At 35.7% G+C, this 6,167-nt stretch overlaps 1 non-coding gene across 1 annotated transcript; it reads right to left on the bottom strand.

Moving 5' to 3' along the window:
• Positions 1-4,633: 4,633 nt before the first annotated feature.
• On the bottom strand, positions 4,634-4,740 carry LOC136204951 (small nucleolar RNA R71). Its single transcript, XR_010675761.1, has one exon. It is a non-coding gene; the product is annotated as a small nucleolar RNA R71 (small nucleolar RNA).
• Between the last annotated feature and the right edge of the window lie 1,427 nt (positions 4,741-6,167).

The raw sequence follows: 6,167 nt of genomic DNA, 5'->3' as shown, positions 1-6,167 counted from the left end.
TTATATTAATTTTAAGTTATTCCAAATGGATGTGAAAAGTACATTCCTCAATGGGATTATAAACGAAGAGGTTTATGTAAATCAACCTCCTGGTTTTGAAGACCCCAAGCTTCCGAACCACATTTATAAACTAAAAAAGGTTATGTATGGATTAAAACAAGCACCCCGTGCTTCGTACGAGCGCTTAATTAGCTTCCTTCTGACTAGAAACTATGTCAGAGGAAAATCCTATACAACCTTGTTTATCAAGAGGAAGGGTAAATATACCCTCTTAGCACAAGTATATGTTGATTAGATACTTTTTGGTGCTACTGATGAGTCACTTTGTAGAGAATTTAGCAACCGAATGCAAACAGAGTTTGAAATGTCCATGATGGGAGAACTTAGCTTCTTTCTTGGACTTCAAATTAAACAAGGCAAAAATGGAATCTTCATTAGCCAGACTAAATATGGCAAGGAAATACTAAAGAAATATGACATGGAGAATTGCAAGGCAATCTCAACACTTATGAGTACTGCCACCGTAGTTTCAGTAGATGAGTCAGGTAAGTCAGTAGACAACAAATTGTACTGAGGTATGATTGGTTCCTTACTCTATCTAACTGCAAGTAGACCAGATATACAATTTTCAGTATGCTATTGTGCTAGGTATCAGTCTAACCCTAAGGAATCTCACTACATATTAATGAAAATAATCCTTAGGTATTTGCAAGGTTCTGTGAATGCAGGTCTCTGTATCCCAATACCTCTGAGTTTACTCTTCTGGGATACACGGATGCTAACTATAGACGGGATAAGCTTGAATGAAAAAGTACCTTCGGAGGATGTCACTTTCTCAGAAGCAGCTTGGTATCCTGGTTCAGTAAGAAACAATCCTTAGTGGCCCTATCGACCACAGAAACAGAGTACATTGCTGCTGGAAGCTGCGTTGCTCAAGTCTTCTGAATCAAGCAACAACTAGAAGATTTTGTATTCAAGACAAAGACTATTGACGTCATGTGTGATAGCAAAAGTGCTATTGATATGTCCAAAAATCCAATCCAGTACATCATGATGAAACATGTTAGCATAAGGCATCATTTCATCACAGATCATGTCCTTAAAGGAGAAATCAAGTTGATCTATGTACCTTCAGAAGAACAACTTGCTGATATCTTCACCAAGCCTCTAGCACGAGTGCAATTTTGCGCTCTGAGAGAATCAATAGGTATCTTCAATCCCCTTTAGTAGTTCTCAGTGTTGTAAATGTATGCTTCTGAATGATATTTTACTCGATTGTTATGTGTCTCTTATGAGTGCATGCCACATCTTCTAGGGTTAGCACGCTTAGTAAACCTAGAAGCTAGATGACAACATATCCATCATTAACTATGACCTAATTCATGCACCATCACTGCATTAATGTCAGAAACTAGATCCTATTGGTTCTGCTTCTAACCTCTGGACTCTGACCTCTCACCTGCCCTCATTTTGCCTATAAAAAGAGGCCAAAAATACACTTCTTTTCTTTATGCCTAAATTTCTTTGCTCTTTCTCTCTCTGTCTTTCTGTAACATCTTTCTCTCTCTAAGAGTTCTTCAAAGCTTTCGTCCAAGCTTTAACAATGGGTTCTAAAAATGATGATAGAACTTCCTCTAGTGGCTCTGAGGAAGAGGAACTTCTCTCCTCAGAAGTCAATCCTTCCTCACCTAAGGAACAAAAGGTGGATTATGAGGACTCACCAGAATAACAAACTCAAGGAGAAACCCTAGCTGAGGAAACCCATAAGCAAACTCGTGAAGAAGAATCCACCACACAAAACCAAACGGAAAATGAAACTGAGGAAACTGGAGCAACCTCAGGAGAAAACCCAAGAACAACATGCTCCTAAAACCTATACATCTCTGGTAGTATACCTAGACTTACACCTCGTTGAAAAACCCCTAATCCATAAGTCTATGTATTTTTCCTCTGACTTTATCAAGTCTGCTGAACCCTTCTATACATGGATAAAGTAGCAAAAATGGGAAACATTCTTTGCTCTTCTGAGCATCATATACCCTGACTTGGTGGTTGAATTCTATGAGAATCTCCAAGTTGCTAAAGAGAACTACGTTCATTTGGAAACAACGGTCAAGGATAAGACCATTGTCATCACCCCATAGCTAATTGCTGACCTTCTGGACCTAAAGTCAGAAGGATCTAAACTGAGAAGGCCAGGAGATGAAAAGTATATGGATGCTTTTCCCACAAGGTATTGCATTCCAAAGGGTTACTAGAGAATAGATTGCAACATTCATGGCCCAAGTGCCTCGTCAATCCCACTACCTCATCGTCAATTATCTCTTCCCCAAGAAGAGCTTTGTTAACTGTGTCCAAGTTTGAACTCTGCATGATCTAGCATATGATGGAAAACAAAGCCTCTGAAATTGTCAGTCTTCCTGGAAAATTCCTTTCAGAGATGCTCTGTGTAACTCCTATTTGGCTCTCTCATCACTCTAATTCTCAAGAACTATGAGATCAACTATGAAAATGAGTACTACTCTGGGACAGAAATCACTGAGAAAACCCTAAATGGATTAGAACACGGCAAGCCTATCAAGGTTGTTGCTGCTGATACTGCTGCTTGATAAGCCCAAAATATACCTAAATTATCATGCATAATTATGTCAAATTCATATGAAAAATATGTTAATTATATTATTTTGGAAAGATTTTACGTTGGTATTTGTTGCTTTTGTGCAAGGTGATGGAGCAAAAATGAGTAAGAAATCAAGTTTTCAGTGAAAGATGCGTACGAGATTCAGAAGCCGCGTCAGAGATTCAGCAAACCAAAACTAAGGAAGAAATAGGAAGTCTTTGTCACAACCGAGATTCTGGAAATCTCGATCGCGACGCGCGTCTGCTAGCACAAGAAACGCGTGAGAGGAGATTTTCAGAATTCAATGTTAGATATTCTAGTTTATAATTTTGTAAAAAACATACTTGTTATACAAGTTGTGCAAATAGTTAGATACAAGATACAGATTTTATAGTTTACGTTAGAGTTTACTTCAAAGACGAGTTTATGATCTATAGTGACCGAATATGTGATATTTCAAGGATTCAGCGATAGGAACCAGTGTAGGAGGCGCCCCAGGGTCTAACGAACCTACGAAGTTTAGTAATGGATTGATAACCCGGAACTCAATTAGTTAAAATGATATCCAAGCTTCTTCTTCTCTGTTAACTTGTGAAGTTTCAATTCAAACTAATAAAATATCTTTTCAATATAATTCCATTTTTACTGTTGTTTATTTAAAGTTTGATCTAATCGATATTCTTTAAGTAATCTAATTGGTGTTTTCATGCAAAATCATTTAGAAACAAATTTAGTAATCTTCCATGCCAACTTTGTTGAACACTAAAGCAAATTTGGATTTATATTTGGTTATTGTGTTAATTCGAATAATCGAGTTTAGATTCCGAATTTGATTAAGGTTTTCAGTCTTAGGCCGAATAGGAAAGATTGATTATAGTTCAATTCCTTTCAATTGAATTAATTGATAATTTGTTACATCTTTCTAAACGAATCAAAGTTATAAGTTGTGTTTTCGCTTAGTATAAATAAGTCTTGGAAATTAACTTTAATCTAAATATAATTTCTATAAATTGTAATCTAAACTATAACCAAAATTAGAATCATAAATCACTTTTTTAAACCATTTAACGATTTTTCTATTAACCTCGAGAAAACGAATTTAATCTATAAGTTTTTATTATCAAACGTTCCATGTGGGATCGATATCTTTTTATTACTACAAGCGAAACCGTGCACTTGCGGAAATCACTCAGCAAGTTTTTAGCGCCGTTGCCGGGGAATGCCAATTTGATTTTAAAAGAAATTATTTTTGTATTTTATTCCGAATCTTGGTTTATAGATACTTAAATTTATATTATATATTATATTTACTTACAATTTTTTTTTCAATTTTTTTTGAGGTAGTTTCGTTCGTGCGCGTAATTTTTGTTCATGCGCAGTATTAGAAGTTCGGACATTCAACTGGAATCACTTGATCCTGAAATTGAGAAGACGCTAAAGAAAGATAAAAAGAATAAAAAGAATAAGAATAACGAGACACAAAATCAAGAGCCACAAGTAGTAGAAATGGCTGGAGAACGCCCTAGACTTATGGATTACGCTACACCAGGAGTTAATGGAGTTACCAATAGTGTAGTTAGACCCTAAATTAATGCACACCAATTTGAGATAAAACCAGCATAATTGAATATGCTACAAAACAATGTTACTTTTTATAACGAAAATCCAAACCCCCATTTGACTAACTTTCTTGAGATTTGTGACACCTTTAAAATTACAGACGTTTCTACCGAAGCAGTCAAACTTCGCCTTTTTCCTTTCACATTGAAATAAGTCTTGGAAATTAACTTTAATCTAATTGAAATAAGTCAAAAATTACGCGCACGAACGAAACTACCTCAAAAAAATTGAAAAATAAAATTGTAAGTAAATATAATATATAATATATAATATAAATTTAAGTATCTATAAACTAAGGTTTGGTTGAATTCTTTGTCGGTCGGAACAATTCAAACTCGGAACTAATTAGCCCAATCATTTCCATCCAAATATTTTCCCCTAGCCAAAACAGCAAAAATCATTAAAGAGAATGCATCATTTACACAAAATGAAAATGAAACCTTGTATGAAGCATGTGAATGCTTCAAAGAACTTCAATATTTATGCCCACACCATCATTTACTCGATGAACTTTTAATGCAAACCTTTTAAAATGGTATAAATCCTACCACAAGGGGTTCACTAGATGCCATGTCGGGAGGTTTATTTATGAAGAAGACATCTGCTGAAGCAAAAGAACTTTTAGAGGAAATGGCTATAAACAGTAGCATGTGGCCTGTAGAACATGCACAGACACCGGTTACTCCAAAACCATCGTCCTTAACTTCGTCATCTGTTAAAGGTATAATTAATCTTCACCCTATAGCGATGTTACAAGCACAATTTTCTGCACTTTCATATAAAATTGATAAGCTTATGACACCGTGTGATGTTAATGGAAACCCCATCCAAGATGAAATGGATTGTAGTGGTGCGGATGAGGTAGAACAAGTAAATTTTGTCCAAGGACAGAATCGAATCAATAACCCGTATTCAAACACCTATAATCCCGGATGGAGAAATAATCCAAATTTTAATTGGAAAGTGAATAATAATACTAGTGCCAATCAAGATAGAACTAATAATTATCAAAATCAATCAAGAGATTCTATTGGCACACTATCTTCGAAAATTGATAAATTTATTGATGCTATTGGTGGTAAGATGAACAATCATGACGAAAATTTTAAACGTATTGAAAATAAGTTTGATCACTTGTTTAAAAACCACTCATCCAGCATCCATAATTTGGAAATACGAATTGGACAAATTGCTAAGTCAATTCCATCCCGCAAGGAGGGCAGCCTTCCTAACCATACGAAAGAAAATCCTAAAGAGCAAGTTAAGGCTATAACTCTTAGATCGAGAAACCATTATTTAGGTCCGGAAATGCCCGGAGATGTTACTAACATTTTGCAAGAAAAAGATTTGACGACAAATCCAAAGAAGTGAATGAAAATTCAAAGAGTTCGCTTAACCAAGTAAGTGCAATTTATACAAAAAGAATGCCTAGACTAACAATAAAACGTTTTTGTCTAATATTGCAAGAAAATATAAATCTCCGGCAACGGCGCCAAAAACTTGATAGCGCGGCTTAGTAGAGCGGGACGCTAACTTACACTAGCACTAGCAGGATGATTACGGTTATGATCTCTTCGCACGCTCTTCCGACTTACTTAGGGACAAGTGTACCCCGTCGTATCAAGTAATAAATCTGGTTAAGTCCAGGTATCAACTCAACAGGATTTATACCTACAAGTATTAAACTACTCGGTTCTATTCGTTATCTAGGCGGTGAATACTTTAGATTTGGGTTTGGTGACAACTACAACTACTCCTAAGCTATGGTGAGACATATTTGCAGAGTCAAACTCTAATGAAGTGATACGGGTGACGATAAGTTACAACATATAATAAACAATATTTCAGAACATATACGAGTAACAATTTACTCTTGCAAAGACGACTACGTATAAACTGGCCAACCCCGTTTAGTGCTTAGATCGTG

This window comes from Euphorbia lathyris, chromosome 8 (genome assembly GCF_963576675.1).
Source record: "Euphorbia lathyris chromosome 8, ddEupLath1.1, whole genome shotgun sequence".
NCBI classification, from domain to species: domain Eukaryota; kingdom Viridiplantae; phylum Streptophyta; class Magnoliopsida; order Malpighiales; family Euphorbiaceae; genus Euphorbia; species Euphorbia lathyris.
This window is presented reverse-complemented; position numbering and strand designations above follow the sequence as displayed.